This window comes from Schistocerca cancellata, chromosome 6 (genome assembly GCF_023864275.1).
Source record: "Schistocerca cancellata isolate TAMUIC-IGC-003103 chromosome 6, iqSchCanc2.1, whole genome shotgun sequence".
Lineage (NCBI taxonomy): Eukaryota > Metazoa > Arthropoda > Insecta > Orthoptera > Acrididae > Schistocerca > Schistocerca cancellata.
The window spans coordinates 4,468,831-4,484,590 of NC_064631.1; the positions used below are offsets into that span (position 1 = coordinate 4,468,831).

Below are 15,760 nucleotides of genomic sequence, written 5' to 3' on the forward strand. Positions count from 1 at the left end.
CTGCTCGTTGCACCCCCTGTCATTCGCTGGGCGCGTGCAGCCTTCGACACTAGCGGAGGACGCATCTTGTCCCTGGTGTTCAGCGGAGGGCCTGTGCGGGGTGTGGCAGTGTCGTGCTGGAGGGCCCACTGGTAGCGATGTGGGCTTCCTCGCCTCGCCTCGCCTCGCCTCGCCTCGCCTCACACCAGGTGTCTGCGTAGTTTGCAGTGCATTCGCACCATTCCTATCCCTGTCCCTGTCCCCGTCCCGACTTGTCCCGACTTTGCTCGACTGCCGCTCGCTGCCGCTCGGGTCGTGGTCCATATGACAGCGCAAGCACGACAAACGTCTGCGGGACGAGACGAGACGAGACGAGACGAGACGACTAAGGAATAAATTCGTGGTTACAAATCAAATTTGGAACTCTACACTCCTACACAACAATAGGCGGTGACGTATTTCAGAAATCACCTGCCGATTCGTACTGTTTTGTCGTTTTCAAAGTCTTCTTGGCAAACTTGGTTAGCACATTCTCCCTCAAACTGAGTTAATTACTGCATTTTCGTTCCATTACAGTAGTTTAAAAGGCTTAAGGAAGCATCTTTGTCACAACAGAAAGGTAGTTTGAAAATTGGGCTGGCGACATAACAAAAAAAAAACAGTAAGGGAGCCAACAGCACCCGGGTTTCCCAGGCGGTCACCCATCCAAGTACTAGCCGGGCCCGTTGATGCTTAACTTCGGTGATCGGACGAGAACCGGTGTATTCATCATGGTATGGCCGTTGGCGCTCATCTAATGTAGGAGCACGGCAGAATTCTCGTTCGGCTTTTCTCCCAACACACAAAATGTTAGTTTTCGGCCGCATTTGACGAAAGCGCTTCCTTCCGCAACCGCCAGTTCCTCGAGGACGGCGCGGGAAGGCGCGCCCGGCGTCCCAGCAGAGTGACGGCCGAATTGGCGGGCGCACCGCCGCGTGTGTGAGACGCACTGCTGCTCGTTGCACCCCCTGTCATTCGCTGGGCGCGTGCAGCCTTTGAGACAAGCGGAGGACGCATCTTGTCCCTGGTGTTCAGCGGAAGGCCTGTGCGGGGTGTGGCAGTGTCGTGCTGGAGGGCCCACTGGTAGCGATGTGGGCTTCCTCGCCTCGCCTCGCCTCGCCTCGCCTCGCCTCACACCAGGTGTCTGCGTAGTTTGCAGTGCATTCGCACCATTCCTGTCCCTGTCCCTGTCCCCGTCCCGACTTGTCCCGACTTTGCTCGACTGCCGCTCGCTGCCGCTCGGGTCGTGGTCCATATGACAGCGCAAGCACGACAAACGTCTGCGGGACGAGACGAGACGAGACGAGACGAGACGACTAAGGAATAAATTCGTGGTTACAAATCAAATTTGGAACTCTACACTCCTACACAACAATAGGCGGTGACGTATTTCAGAAATCACCTGCCGATTCGTACTGTTTTGTCGTTTTCAAAGTCTTTTTGGCAAACTTGGTTAGCACATTCTCCCTCAAACTGAGTTAATTACTGCATTTTCGTACCATTACAGTAGTTTAAAAGGCTTAAGGAAGCATCTTTGTCACAACAGAAAGGTAGTTTGAAATTTGGGATGGCGACATAACAAAAAAAAAAAAAAACAGGAAGGGAGCCAACAGCACCCGGGTTTCCCAGGCGGTCACCCATCCAAGTACTAGCCGGGCCCGATGATGCTTAACTTCGGTGATCGGACGAGAACCGGTGTATTCATCATGGTATGGCCGTTGGCGCTCATCTAATGTAGGAGCACGGCAGAATTCGCGTTCGGCTTTTCTCCCAACACACAAAATGTTAGTTTTCGGCCGCATTTGACGAAAGCGCTTCCTTCCGCAACCGCCAGTTCCTCGAGGACGGCGCGGGGAGGCGCGCCCGGCGTCCCAGCAGAGTGACGGCCGAATTGGCGGGCGCACCGCCGCGTGTGTGAGGCGCACTGCTGCTCGTTGCACCCCCTGTCATTCGCTGGGCGCGTGCAGCCTTCGACACTAGCGGAGGACGCATCTTGTCCCTGGTGTTCAGCGGAGGGCCTGTGCGGGGTGTGGCAGTGTCGTGCTGGAGGGCCCACTGGTAGCGATGTGGGCTTCCTCGCCTCGCCTCGCCTCGCCTCGCCTCGCCTCACACCAGGTGTCTGCGTAGTTTGCAGTGCATTCGCACCATTCCTATCCCTGTCCCTGTCCCCGTCCCGACTTGTCCCGACTTTGCTCGACTGCCGCTCGCTGCCGCTCGGGTCGTGGTCCATATGACAGCGCAAGCACGACAAACGTCTGCGGGACGAGACGAGACGAGACGAGACGACTAAGGAATAAGTTCGTGGTTACAAATCAAATTTGGAACTCAACACACCTACACAACAATAGGCGGTGACGTATTTCAGAAATCACCTGCCGATTCGTAGTGTTTTGTCGTTTTCAAAGTCTTCTTGGCAAACTTGGTTAGCACATTCTCCCTCAAACTGAGTTAATTACTGCATTTTCGTTCCATTACAGTAGTTTAAAAGGCTTAAGGAAGCATCTTTGTCACAACAGAAAGGTAGTTTGAAAATTGGGCTGGCGACATAACAAAAAAAAAAACAGTAAGGGAGCCAACAGCACCCGGGTTTCCCAGGCGGTCACCCATCCAAGTACTAGCCGGGCCCGATGATGCTTAACTTCGGTGATCGGACGAGAACCGGTGTATTCATCATGGTATGGCCGTTGGCGCTCATCTAATGTAGGAGCACGGCAGAATTCGCGTTCGGCTTTTCTCCCAACACACAAAATGTTAGTTTTCGGCCGCATTTGACGAAAGCGCTTCCTTCCGCAACCGCCAGTTCCTCGAGGACGGCGCGGGGAGGCGCGCCCGGCGTCCCAGCAGAGTGACGGCCGAATTGGCGGGCGCACCGCCGCGTGTGTGAGACGCACTGCTGCTCGTTGCACCCCCTGTCATTCGCTGGGCGCGTGCAGCCTTCGACACTAGCGGAGGACGCATCTTGTCCCTGGTGTTCAGCGGAGGGCCTGTGCGGGGTGTGGCAGTGTCGTGCTGGAGGGCCCACTGGTAGCGATGTGGGCTTCCTCGCCTCGCCTCGCCTCGCCTCGCCTCGCCTCACACCAGGTGTCTGCGTAGTTTGCAGTGCATTCGCACCATTCCTATCCCTGTCCCTGTCCCCGTCCCGACTTGTCCCGACTTTGCTCGACTGCCGCTCGCTGCCGCTCGGGTCGTGGTCCATATGACAGCGCAAGCACGACAAACGTCTGCGGGACGAGACGAGACGAGACGAGACGAGACGACTAAGGAATAAATTCGTGGTTACAAATCAAATTTGGAACTCTACACTCCTACACAACAATAGGCGGTGACGTATTTCAGAAATCACCTGCCGATTCGTACTGTTTTGTCGTTTTCAAAGTCTTCTTGGCAAACTTGGTTAGCACATTCTCCCTCAAACTGAGTTAATTACTGCATTTTCGTTCCATTACAGTAGTTTAAAAGGCTTAAGGAAGCATCTTTGTCACAACAGAAAGGTAGTTTGAAAATTGGGCTGGCGACATAACAAAAAAAAAACAGTAAGGGAGCCAACAGCACCCGGGTTTCCCAGCCGGTCACCCATCCAAGTACTAGCCGGGCCCGATGATGCTTAACTTCGGTGATCGGACGAGAACCGGTGTATTCATCATGGTATGGCCGTTGGCGCTCATCTAATGTAGGAGCACGGCAGAATTCGCGTTCGGCTTTTCTCCCAACACACAAAATGTTAGTTTTCGGCCGCATTTGACGAAAGCGCTTCCTTCCGCAACCGCCAGTTCCTCGAGGACGGCGCGGGGAGGCGCGCCCGGCGTCCCAGCAGAGTGACGGCCGAATTGGCGGGCGCACCGCCGCGTGTGTGAGACGCACTGCTGCTCGTTGCACCCCCTGTCATTCGCTGGGCGCGTGCAGCCTTCGACACTAGCGGAGGACGCATCTTGTCCCTGGTGTTCAGCGGAGGGCCTGTGCGGGGTGTGGCAGTGTCGTGCTGGAGGGCCCACTGGTAGCGATGTGGGCTTCCTCGCCTCGCCTCGCCTCGCCTCGCCTCGCCTCACACCAGGTGTCTGCGTAGTTTGCAGTGCATTCGCACCATTCCTATCCCTGTCCCTGTCCCCGTCCCGACTTGTCCCGACTTTGCTCGACTGCCGCTCGCTGCCGCTCGGGTCGTGGTCCATATGACAGCGCAAGCACGACAAACGTCTGCGGGACGAGACGAGACGAGACGAGACGAGACGACTAAGGAATAAATTCGTGGTTACAAATCAAATTTGGAACTCTACACTCCTACACAACAATAGGCGGTGACGTATTTCAGAAATCACCTGCCGATTCGTACTGTTTTGTCGTTTTCAAAGTCTTTTTGGCAAACTTGGTTAGCACATTCTCCCTCAAACTGAGTTAATTACTGCATTTTCGTACCATTACAGTAGTTTAAAAGGCTTAAGGAAGCATCTTTGTCACAACAGAAAGGTAGTTTGAAAATTGGGCTGGCGACATAACAAAAAAAAAACAGTAAGGGAGCCAACAGCACCCGGGTTTCCCAGGCGGTCACCCATCAAGTACTAGACGGGCCCGTTGATGCTTAACTTCGGTGATCGGACGAGAACCGGTGTATTCATCATGGTATGGCCGTTGGCGCTCATCTAATGTAGGAGCACGGCAGAATTCTCGTTCGGCTTTTCTCCCAACACACAAAATGTTAGTTTTCGGCCGCATTTGACGAAAGCGCTTCCTTCCGCAACCGCCAGTTCCTCGAGGACGGCGCGGGAAGGCGCGCCCGGCGTCCCAGCAGAGTGACGGCCGAATTGGCGGGCGCACCGCCGCGTGTGTGAGACGCACTGCTGCTCGTTGCACCCCCTGTCATTCGCTGGGCGCGTGCAGCCTTTGACACAAGCGGAGGACGCATCTTGTCCCTGGTGTTCAGCGGAAGGCCTGTGCGGGGTGTGGCAGTGTCGTGCTGGAGGGCCCACTGGTAGCGATGTGGGCTTCCTCGCCTCGCCTCGCCTCGCCTCGCCTCGCCTCACACCAGGTGTCTGCGTAGTTTGCAGTGCATTCGCACCATTCCTGTCCCTGTCCCTGTCCCCGTCCCGACTTGTCCCGACTTTGCTCGACTGCCGCTCGCTGCCGCTCGGGTCGTGGTCCATATGACAGCGCAAGCACGACAAACGTCTGCGGGACGAGACGAGACGAGACGAGACGAGACGACTAAGGAATAAATTCGTGGTTACAAATCAAATTTGGAACTCTACACTCCTACACAACAATAGGCGGTGACGTATTTCAGAAATCACCTGCCGATTCGTACTGTTTTGTCGTTTTCAAAGTCTTTTTGGCAAACTTGGTTAGCACATTCTCCCTCAAACTGAGTTAATTACTGCATTTTCGTACCATTACAGTAGTTTAAAAGGCTTAAGGAAGCATCTTTGTCACAACAGAAAGGTAGTTTGAAATTTGGGATGGCGACATAACAAAAAAAAAAAAAAAACAGGAAGGGAGCCAACAGCACCCGCGTTTCCCAGGCGGTCACCCATCCAAGTACTAGCCGGGCCCGATGATGCTTAACTTCGGTGATCGGACGAGAACCGGTGTATTCATCATGGTATGGCCGTTGGCGCTCATCTAATGTAGGAGCACGGCAGAATTCGCGTTCGGCTTTTCTCCCAACACACAAAATGTTAGTTTTCGGCCGCATTTGACGAAAGCGCTTCCTTCCGCAACCGCCAGTTCCTCGAGGACGGCGCGGGGAGGCGCGCCCGGCGTCCCAGCAGAGTGACGGCCGAATTGGCGGGCGCACCGCCGCGTGTGTGAGACGCACTGCTGCTCGTTGCACCCCCTGTCATTCGCTGGGCGCGTGCAGCCTTCGACACTAGCGGAGGACGCATCTTGTCCCTGGTGTTCAGCGGAGGGCCTGTGCGGGGTGTGGCAGTGTCGTGCTGGAGGGCCCACTGGTAGCGATGTGGGCTTCCTCGCCTCGCCTCGCCTCGCCTCGCCTCGCCTCACACCAGGTGTCTGCGTAGTTTGCAGTGCATTCGCACCATTCCTATCCCTGTCCCTGTCCCCGTCCCGACTTGTCCCGACTTTGCTCGACTGCCGCTCGCTGCCGCTCGGGTCGTGGTCCATATGACAGCGCAAGCACGACAAACGTCTGCGGGACGAGACGAGACGAGACGAGACGAGACGACTAAGGAATAAATTCGTGGTTACAAATCAAATTTGGAACTCTACACTCCTACACAACAATAGGCGGTGACGTATTTCAGAAATCACCTGCCGATTCGTACTGTTTTGTCGTTTTCAAAGTCTTTTTGGCAAACTTGGTTAGCACATTCTCCCTCAAACTGAGTTAATTACTGCATTTTCGTACCATTACAGTAGTTTAAAAGGCTTAAGGAAGCATCTTTGTCACAACAGAAAGGTAGTTTGAAAATTGGGCTGGCGACATAACAAAAAAAAAAACAGTAAGGGAGCCAACAGCACCCGGGTTTCCCAGGCGGTCACCCATCAAGTACTAGACGGGCCCGTTGATGCTTAACTTCGGTGATCGGACGAGAACCGGTGTATTCATCATGGTATGGCCGTTGGCGCTCATCTAATGTAGGAGCACGGCAGAATTCTCGTTCGGCTTTTCTCCCAACACACAAAATGTTAGTTTTCGGCCGCATTTGACGAAAGCGCTTCCTTTCGCAACCGCCAGTTCCTCGAGGACGGCGCGGGAAGGCGCGCCCGGCGTCCCAGCAGAGTGACGGCCGAATTGGCGGGCGCACCGCCGCGTGTGTGAGACGCACTGCTGCTCGTTGCACCCCCTGTCATTCGCTGGGCGCGTGCAGCCTTTGACACAAGCGGAGGACGCATCTTGTCCCTGGTGTTCAGCGGAAGGCCTGTGCGGGGTGTGGCAGTGTCGTGCTGGAGGGCCCACTGGTAGCGATGTGGGCTTCCTCGCCTCGCCTCGCCTCGCCTCGCCTCGCCTCACACCAGGTGTCTGCGTAGTTTGCAGTGCATTCGCACCATTCCTGTCCCTGTCCCTGTCCCCGTCCCGACTTGTCCCGACTTTGCTCGACTGCCGCTCGCTGCCGCTCGGGTCGTGGTCCATATGACAGCGCAAGCACGACAAACGTCTGCGGGACGAGACGAGACGAGACGAGACGAGACGACTAAGGAATAAATTCGTGGTTACAAATCAAATTTGGAACTCTACACTCCTACACAACAATAGGCGGTGACGTATTTCAGAAATCACCTGCCGATTCGTACTGTTTTGTCGTTTTCAAAGTCTTTTTGGCAAACTTGGTTAGCACATTCTCCCTCAAACTGAGTTAATTACTGCATTTTCGTACCATTACAGTAGTTTAAAAGGCTTAAGGAAGCATCTTTGTCACAACAGAAAGGTAGTTTGAAATTTGGGATGGCGACATAACAAAAAAAAAAAAAACAGGAAGGGAGCCAACAGCACCCGGGTTTCCCAGGCGGTCACCCATCCAAGTACTAGCCGGGCCCGATGATGCTTAACTTCGGTGATCGGACGAGAACCGGTGTATTCATCATGGTATGGCCGTTGGCGCTCATCTAATGTAGGAGCACGGCAGAATTCGCGTTCGGCTTTTCTCCCAACACACAAAATGTTAGTTTTCGGCCGCATTTGACGAAAGCGCTTCCTTCCGCAACCGCCAGTTCCTCGAGGACGGCGCGGGGAGGCGCGCCCGGCGTCCCAGCAGAGTGACGGCCGAATTGGCGGGCGCACCGCCGCGTGTGTGAGGCGCACTGCTGCTCGTTGCACCCCCTGTCATTCGCTGGGCGCGTGCAGCCTTCGACACTAGCGGAGGACGCATCTTGTCCCTGGTGTTCAGCGGAGGGCCTGTGCGGGGTGTGGCAGTGTCGTGCTGGAGGGCCCACTGGTAGCGATGTGGGCTTCCTCGCCTCGCCTCGCCTCGCCTCGCCTCGCCTCACACCAGGTGTCTGCGTAGTTTGCAGTGCATTCGCACCATTCCTATCCCTGTCCCTGTCCCCGTCCCGACTTGTCCCGACTTTGCTCGACTGCCGCTCGCTGCCGCTCGGGTCGTGGTCCATATGACAGCGCAAGCACGACAAACGTCTGCGGGACGAGACGAGACGAGACGAGACGACTAAGGAATAAGTTCGTGGTTACAAATCAAATTTGGAACTCAACACACCTACACAACAATAGGCGGTGACGTATTTCAGAAATCACCTGCCGATTCGTAGTGTTTTGTCGTTTTCAAAGTCTTCTTGGCAAACTTGGTTAGCACATTCTCCCTCAAACTGAGTTAATTACTGCATTTTCGTTCCATTACAGTAGTTTAAAAGGCTTAAGGAAGCATCTTTGTCACAACAGAAAGGTAGTTTGAAAATTGGGCTGGCGACATAACAAAAAAAAAACAGTAAGGGAGCCAACAGCACCCGGGTTTCCCAGGCGGTCACCCATCAAGTACTAGACGGGCCCGTTGATGCTTAACTTCGGTGATCGGACGAGAACCGGTGTATTCATCATGGTATGGCCGTTGGCGCTCATCTAATGTAGGAGCACGGCAGAATTCTCGTTCGGCTTTTCTCCCAACACACAAAATGTTAGTTTTCGGCCGCATTTGACGAAAGCGCTTCCTTCCGCAACCGCCAGTTCCTCGAGGACGGCGCGGGAAGGCGCGCCCGGCGTCCCAGCAGAGTGACGGCCGAATTGGCGGGCGCACCGCCGCGTGTGTGAGACGCACTGCTGCTCGTTGCACCCCCTGTCATTCGCTGGGCGCGTGCAGCCTTTGACACAAGCGGAGGACGCATCTTGTCCCTGGTGTTCAGCGGAAGGCCTGTGCGGTGTGTGGCAGTGTCGTGCTGGAGGGCCCACTGGTAGCGATGTGGGCTTCCTCGCCTCGCCTCGCCTCGCCTCGCCTCGCCTCACACCAGGTGTCTGCGTAGTTTGCAGTGCATTCGCACCATTCCTGTCCCTGTCCCTGTCCCCGTCCCGACTTGTCCCGACTTTGCTCGACTGCCGCTCGCTGCCGCTCGGGTCGTGGTCCATATGACAGCGCAATCACGACAAACGTCTGCGGGACGAGACGAGACGAGACGAGACGAGACGACTAAGGAATAAATTCGTGGTTACAAATCAAATTTGGAACTCTACACTCCTACACAACAATAGGCGGTGACGTATTTCAGAAATCACCTGCCGATTCGTACTGTTTTGTCGTTTTCAAAGTCTTTTTGGCAAACTTGGTTAGCACATTCTCCCTCAAACTGAGTTAATTACTGCATTTTCGTACCATTACAGTAGTTTAAAAGGCTTAAGGAAGCATCTTTGTCACAACAGAAAGGTAGTTTGAAATTTGGGATGGCGACATAACAAAAAAAAAAAAAAACAGGAAGGGAGCCAACAGCACCCGGGTTTCCCAGCCGGTCACCCATCCAAGTACTAGCCGGGCCCGATGATGCTTAACTTCGGTGATCGGACGAGAACCGGTGTATTCATCATGGTATGGCCGTTGGCGCTCATCTAATGTAGGAGCACGGCAGAATTCGCGTTCGGCTTTTCTCCCAACACACAAAATGTTAGTTTTCGGCCGCATTTGACGAAAGCGCTTCCTTCCGCAACCGCCAGTTCCTCGAGGACGGCGCGGGGAGGCGCGCCCGGCGTCCCAGCAGAGTGACGGCCGAATTGGCGGGCGCACCGCCGCGTGTGTGAGACGCACTGCTGCTCGTTGCACCCCCTGTCATTCGCTGGGCGCGTGCAGCCTTCGACACTAGCGGAGGACGCATCTTGTCCCTGGTGTTCAGCGGAGGGCCTGTGCGGGGTGTGGCAGTGTCGTGCTGGAGGGCCCACTGGTAGCGATGTGGGCTTCCTCGCCTCGCCTCGCCTCGCCTCGCCTCGCCTCACACCAGGTGTCTGCGTAGTTTGCAGTGCATTCGCACCATTCCTATCCCTGTCCCTGTCCCCGTCCCGACTTGTCCCGACTTTGCTCGACTGCCGCTCGCTGCCGCTCGGGTCGTGGTCCATATGACAGCGCAAGCACGACAAACGTCTGCGGGACGAGACGAGACGAGACGAGACGAGACGACTAAGGAATAAATTCGTGGTTACAAATCAAATTTGGAACTCTACACTCCTACACAACAATAGGCGGTGACGTATTTCAGAAATCACCTGCCGATTCGTACTGTTTTGTCGTTTTCAAAGTCTTTTTGGCAAACTTGGTTAGCACATTCTCCCTCAAACTGAGTTAATTACTGCATTTTCGTACCATTACAGTAGTTTAAAAGGCTTAAGGAAGCATCTTTGTCACAACAGAAAGGTAGTTTGAAAATTGGGCTGGCGACATAACAAAAAAAAAACAGTAAGGGAGCCAACAGCACCCGGGTTTCCCAGGCGGTCACCCATCAAGTACTAGACGGGCCCGTTGATGCTTAACTTCGGTGATCGGACGAGAACCGGTGTATTCATCATGGTATGGCCGTTGGCGCTCATCTAATGTAGGAGCACGGCAGAATTCTCGTTCGGCTTTTCTCCCAACACACAAAATGTTAGTTTTCGGCCGCATTTGACGAAAGCGCTTCCTTCCGCAACCGCCAGTTCCTCGAGGACGGCGCGGGAAGGCGCGCCCGGCGTCCCAGCAGAGTGACGGCCGAATTGGCGGGCGCACCGCCGCGTGTGTGAGACGCACTGCTGCTCGTTGCACCCCCTGTCATTCGCTGGGCGCGTGCAGCCTTTGACACAAGCGGAGGACGCATCTTGTCCCTGGTGTTCAGCGGAAGGCCTGTGCGGGGTGTGGCAGTGTCGTGCTGGAGGGCCCACTGGTAGCGATGTGGGCTTCCTCGCCTCGCCTCGCCTCGCCTCGCCTCGCCTCACACCAGGTGTCTGCGTAGTTTGCAGTGCATTCGCACCATTCCTGTCCCTGTCCCTGTCCCCGTCCCGACTTGTCCCGACTTTGCTCGACTGCCGCTCGCTGCCGCTCGGGTCGTGGTCCATATGACAGCGCAAGCACGACAAACGTCTGCGGGACGAGACGAGACGAGACGAGACGAGACGACTAAGGAATAAATTCGTGGTTACAAATCAAATTTGGAACTCTACACTCCTACACAACAATAGGCGGTGACGTATTTCAGAAATCACCTGCCGATTCGTACTGTTTTGTCGTTTTCAAAGTCTTTTTGGCAAACTTGGTTAGCACATTCTCCCTCAAACTGAGTTAATTACTGCATTTTCGTACCATTACAGTAGTTTAAAAGGCTTAAGGAAGCATCTTTGTCACAACAGAAAGGTAGTTTGAAATTTGGGATGGCGACATAACAAAAAAAAAAAAAACAGGAAGGGAGCCAACAGCACCCGGGTTTCCCAGGCGGTCACCCATCCAAGTACTAGCCGGGCCCGATGATGCTTAACTTCGGTGATCGGACGAGAACCGGTGTATTCATCATGGTATGGCCGTTGGCGCTCATCTAATGTAGGAGCACGGCAGAATTCGCGTTCGGCTTTTCTCCCAACACACAAAATGTTAGTTTTCGGCCGCATTTGACGAAAGCGCTTCCTTCCGCAACCGCCAGTTCCTCGAGGACGGCGCGGGGAGGCGCGCCCGGCGTCCCAGCAGAGTGACGGCCGAATTGGCGGGCGCACCGCCGCGTGTGTGAGGCGCACTGCTGCTCGTTGCACCCCCTGTCATTCGCTGGGCGCGTGCAGCCTTCGACACTAGCGGAGGACGCATCTTGTCCCTGGTGTTCAGCGGAGGGCCTGTGCGGGGTGTGGCAGTGTCGTGCTGGAGGGCCCACTGGTAGCGATGTGGGCTTCCTCGCCTCGCCTCGCCTCGCCTCGCCTCGCCTCACACCAGGTGTCTGCGTAGTTTGCAGTGCATTCGCACCATTCCTATCCCTGTCCCTGTCCCCGTCCCGACTTGTCCCGACTTTGCTCGACTGCCGCTCGCTGCCGCTCGGGTCGTGGTCCATATGACAGCGCAAGCACGACAAACGTCTGCGGGACGAGACGAGACGAGACGAGACGACTAAGGAATAAGTTCGTGGTTACAAATCAAATTTGGAACTCAACACACCTACACAACAATAGGCGGTGACGTATTTCAGAAATCACCTGCCGATTCGTAGTGTTTTGTCGTTTTCAAAGTCTTCTTGGCAAACTTGGTTAGCACATTCTCCCTCAAACTGAGTTAATTACTGCATTTTCGTTCCATTACAGTAGTTTAAAAGGCTTAAGGAAGCATCTTTGTCACAACAGAAAGGTAGTTTGAAAATTGGGCTGGCGACATAACAAAAAAAAAAACAGTAAGGGAGCCAACAGCACCTGGGTTTCCCAGGCGGTCACCCATCAAGTACTAGACGGGCCCGTTGATGCTTAACTTCGGTGATCGGACGAGAACCGGTGTATTCATCATGGTATGGCCGTTGGCGCTCATCTAATGTAGGAGCACGGCAGAATTCTCGTTCGGCTTTTCTCCCAACACACAAAATGTTAGTTTTCGGCCGCATTTGACGAAAGCGCTTCCTTCCGCAACCGCCAGTTCCTCGAGGACGGCGCGGGAAGGCGCGCCCGGCGTCCCAGCAGAGTGACGGCCGAATTGGCGGGCGCACCGCCGCGTGTGTGAGACGCACTGCTGCTCGTTGCACCCCCTGTCATTCGCTGGGCGCGTGCAGCCTTTGACACAAGCGGAGGACGCATCTTGTCCCTGGTGTTCAGCGGAAGGCCTGTGCGGTGTGTGGCAGTGTCGTGCTGGAGGGCCCACTGGTAGCGATGTGGGCTTCCTCGCCTCGCCTCGCCTCGCCTCGCCTCGCCTCACACCAGGTGTCTGCGTAGTTTGCAGTGCATTCGCACCATTCCTGTCCCTGTCCCTGTCCCCGTCCCGACTTGTCCCGACTTTGCTCGACTGCCGCTCGCTGCCGCTCGGGTCGTGGTCCATATGACAGCGCAATCACGACAAACGTCTGCGGGACGAGACGAGACGAGACGAGACGAGACGACTAAGGAATAAATTCGTGGTTACAAATCAAATTTGGAACTCTACACTCCTACACAACAATAGGCGGTGACGTATTTCAGAAATCACCTGCCGATTCGTACTGTTTTGTCGTTTTCAAAGTCTTTTTGGCAAACTTGGTTAGCACATTCTCCCTCAAACTGAGTTAATTACTGCATTTTCGTACCATTACAGTAGTTTAAAAGGCTTAAGGAAGCATCTTTGTCACAACAGAAAGGTAGTTTGAAATTTGGGATGGCGACATAACAAAAAAAAAAAAAAACAGGAAGGGAGCCAACAGCACCCGGGTTTCCCAGGCGGTCACCCATCCAAGTACTAGCCGGGCCCGATGATGCTTAACTTCGGTGATCGGACGAGAACCGGTGTATTCATCATGGTATGGCCGTTGGCGCTCATCTAATGTAGGAGCACGGCAGAATTCGCGTTCGGCTTTTCTCCCAACACACAAAATGTTAGTTTTCGGCCGCATTTGACGAAAGCGCTTCCTTCCGCAACCGCCAGTTCCTCGAGGACGGCGCGGGGAGGCGCGCCCGGCGTCCCAGCAGAGTGACGGCCGAATTGGCGGGCGCACCGCCGCGTGTGTGAGACGCACTGCTGCTCGTTGCACCCCCTGTCATTCGCTGGGCGCGTGCAGCCTTCGACACTAGCGGAGGACGCATCTTGTCCCTGGTGTTCAGCGGAGGGCCTGTGCGGGGTGTGGCAGTGTCGTGCTGGAGGGCCCACTGGTAGCGATGTGGGCTTCCTCGCCTCGCCTCGCCTCGCCTCGCCTCGCCTCACACCAGGTGTCTGCGTAGTTTGCAGTGCATTCGCACCATTCCTATCCCTGTCCCTGTCCCCGTCCCGACTTGTCCCGACTTTGCTCGACTGCCGCTCGCTGCCGCTCGGGTCGTGGTCCATATGACAGCGCAAGCACGACAAACGTCTGCGGGACGAGACGAGACGAGACGAGACGAGACGACTAAGGAATAAATTCGTGGTTACAAATCAAATTTGGAACTCTACACTCCTACACAACAATAGGCGGTGACGTATTTCAGAAATCACCTGCCGATTCGTACTGTTTTGTCGTTTTCAAAGTCTTTTTGGCAAACTTGGTTAGCACATTCTCCCTCAAACTGAGTTAATTACTGCATTTTCGTACCATTACAGTAGTTTAAAAGGCTTAAGGAAGCATCTTTGTCACAACAGAAAGGTAGTTTGAAAATTGGGCTGGCGACATAACAAAAAAAAAACAGTAAGTGAGCCAACAGCACCCGGGTTTCCCAGGCGGTCACCCATCAAGTACTAGACGGGCCCGTTGATGCTTAACTTCGGTGATCGGACGAGAACCGGTGTATTCATCATGGTATGGCCGTTGGCGCTCATCTAATGTAGGAGCACGGCAGAATTCTCGTTCGGCTTTTCTCCCAACACACAAAATGTTAGTTTTCGGCCGCATTTGACGAAAGCGCTTCCTTCCGCAACCGCCAGTTCCTCGAGGACGGCGCGGGAAGGCGCGCCCGGCGTCCCAGCAGAGTGACGGCCGAATTGGCGGGCGCACCGCCGCGTGTGTGAGACGCACTGCTGCTCGTTGCACCCCCTGTCATTCGCTGGGCGCGTGCAGCCTTTGACACAAGCGGAGGACGCATCTTGTCCCTGGTGTTCAGCGGAAGGCCTGTGCGGGGTGTGGCAGTGTCGTGCTGGAGGGCCCACTGGTAGCGATGTGGGCTTCCTCGCCTCGCCTCGCCTCGCCTCGCCTCGCCTCACACCAGGTGTCTGCGTAGTTTGCAGTGCATTCGCACCATTCCTGTCCCTGTCCCTGTCCCCGTCCCGACTTGTCCCGACTTTGCTCGACTGCCGCTCGCTGCCGCTCGGGTCGTGGTCCATATGACAGCGCAAGCACGACAAACGTCTGCGGGACGAGACGAGACGAGACGAGACGAGACGACTAAGGAATAAATTCGTGGTTACAAATCAAATTTGGAACTCTACACTCCTACACAACAATAGGCGGTGACGTATTTCAGAAATCACCTGCCGATTCGTACTGTTTTGTCGTTTTCAAAGTCTTTTTGGCAAACTTGGTTAGCACATTCTCCCTCAAACTGAGTTAATTACTGCATTTTCGTACCATTACAGTAGTTTAAAAGGCTTAAGGAAGCATCTTTGTCACAACAGAAAGGTAGTTTGAAATTTGGGATGGCGACATAACAAAAAAAAAAAAAAACAGGAAGGGAGCCAACAGCACCCGGGTTTCCCAGGCGGTCACCCATCCAAGTACTAGCCGGGCCCGATGATGCTTAACTTCGGTGATCGGACGAGAACCGGTGTATTCATCATGGTATGGCCGTTGGCGCTCATCTAATGTAGGAGCACGGCAGAATTCGCGTTCGGCTTTTCTCCCAACACACAAAATGTTAGTTTTCGGCCGCATTTGACGAAAGCGCTTCCTTCCGCAACCGCCAGTTCCTCGAGGACGGCGCGGGGAGGCGCGCCCGGCGTCCCAGCAGAGTGACGGCCGAATTGGCGGGCGCACCGCCGCGTGTGTGAGACGCACTGCTGCTCGTTGCACCCCCTGTCATTCGCTGGGCGCGTGCAGCCTTCGACACTAGCGGAGGACGCATCTTGTCCCTGGTGTTCAGCGGAGGGCCTGTGCGGGGTGTGGCAGTGTCGTGCTGGAGGGCCCACTGGTAGCGATGTGGGCTTCCTCGCCTCGCCTCGCCTCGCCTCGCCTCGCCTCACACCAGGTGTCTGCGTAGTTTGCAGTGCATTCGCACCATTCC

At 55.0% G+C, this 15,760-nt stretch overlaps 16 non-coding genes across 16 annotated transcripts; all 16 read right to left on the reverse strand.

The window, feature by feature from the left end:
- Positions 1-647: 647 nt before the first annotated feature.
- LOC126089012 (5S ribosomal RNA) lies at positions 648-766 on the reverse strand. Its single transcript, XR_007520357.1, has one exon. It is a non-coding gene; the product is annotated as a 5S ribosomal RNA (ribosomal RNA).
- An 856-nt stretch (positions 767-1,622) lies between these two features.
- On the reverse strand, positions 1,623-1,741 carry LOC126088693 (5S ribosomal RNA). Its single transcript, XR_007520051.1, has one exon. It is a non-coding gene; the product is annotated as a 5S ribosomal RNA (ribosomal RNA).
- An 847-nt stretch (positions 1,742-2,588) lies between these two features.
- Positions 2,589-2,707, reverse strand: LOC126088694 (5S ribosomal RNA). The gene has a single exon (XR_007520052.1). It is a non-coding gene; the product is annotated as a 5S ribosomal RNA (ribosomal RNA).
- Positions 2,708-3,558: 851 nt separating this feature from the next.
- Positions 3,559-3,677, reverse strand: LOC126089146 (5S ribosomal RNA). Its single transcript, XR_007520484.1, has one exon. It is a non-coding gene; the product is annotated as a 5S ribosomal RNA (ribosomal RNA).
- An 851-nt stretch (positions 3,678-4,528) lies between these two features.
- LOC126089443 (5S ribosomal RNA) lies at positions 4,529-4,646 on the reverse strand. Its single transcript, XR_007520768.1, has one exon. It is a non-coding gene; the product is annotated as a 5S ribosomal RNA (ribosomal RNA).
- An 857-nt stretch (positions 4,647-5,503) lies between these two features.
- LOC126089188 (5S ribosomal RNA) lies at positions 5,504-5,622 on the reverse strand. The gene has a single exon (XR_007520524.1). It is a non-coding gene; the product is annotated as a 5S ribosomal RNA (ribosomal RNA).
- An 852-nt stretch (positions 5,623-6,474) lies between these two features.
- Positions 6,475-6,592, reverse strand: LOC126089444 (5S ribosomal RNA). The gene has a single exon (XR_007520769.1). It is a non-coding gene; the product is annotated as a 5S ribosomal RNA (ribosomal RNA).
- Positions 6,593-7,447: 855 nt separating this feature from the next.
- LOC126088695 (5S ribosomal RNA) lies at positions 7,448-7,566 on the reverse strand. The gene has a single exon (XR_007520053.1). It is a non-coding gene; the product is annotated as a 5S ribosomal RNA (ribosomal RNA).
- An 846-nt stretch (positions 7,567-8,412) lies between these two features.
- Positions 8,413-8,530, reverse strand: LOC126089445 (5S ribosomal RNA). Its single transcript, XR_007520770.1, has one exon. It is a non-coding gene; the product is annotated as a 5S ribosomal RNA (ribosomal RNA).
- Positions 8,531-9,386: 856 nt separating this feature from the next.
- LOC126089147 (5S ribosomal RNA) lies at positions 9,387-9,505 on the reverse strand. The gene has a single exon (XR_007520485.1). It is a non-coding gene; the product is annotated as a 5S ribosomal RNA (ribosomal RNA).
- An 851-nt stretch (positions 9,506-10,356) lies between these two features.
- Positions 10,357-10,474, reverse strand: LOC126089447 (5S ribosomal RNA). Its single transcript, XR_007520771.1, has one exon. It is a non-coding gene; the product is annotated as a 5S ribosomal RNA (ribosomal RNA).
- An 855-nt stretch (positions 10,475-11,329) lies between these two features.
- LOC126088696 (5S ribosomal RNA) lies at positions 11,330-11,448 on the reverse strand. Its single transcript, XR_007520054.1, has one exon. It is a non-coding gene; the product is annotated as a 5S ribosomal RNA (ribosomal RNA).
- An 847-nt stretch (positions 11,449-12,295) lies between these two features.
- On the reverse strand, positions 12,296-12,413 carry LOC126089416 (5S ribosomal RNA). Its single transcript, XR_007520743.1, has one exon. It is a non-coding gene; the product is annotated as a 5S ribosomal RNA (ribosomal RNA).
- Positions 12,414-13,269: 856 nt separating this feature from the next.
- Positions 13,270-13,388, reverse strand: LOC126088698 (5S ribosomal RNA). The gene has a single exon (XR_007520056.1). It is a non-coding gene; the product is annotated as a 5S ribosomal RNA (ribosomal RNA).
- Positions 13,389-14,239: 851 nt separating this feature from the next.
- LOC126089449 (5S ribosomal RNA) lies at positions 14,240-14,357 on the reverse strand. The gene has a single exon (XR_007520773.1). It is a non-coding gene; the product is annotated as a 5S ribosomal RNA (ribosomal RNA).
- Positions 14,358-15,213: 856 nt separating this feature from the next.
- Positions 15,214-15,332, reverse strand: LOC126088699 (5S ribosomal RNA). The gene has a single exon (XR_007520057.1). It is a non-coding gene; the product is annotated as a 5S ribosomal RNA (ribosomal RNA).
- Between the last annotated feature and the right edge of the window lie 428 nt (positions 15,333-15,760).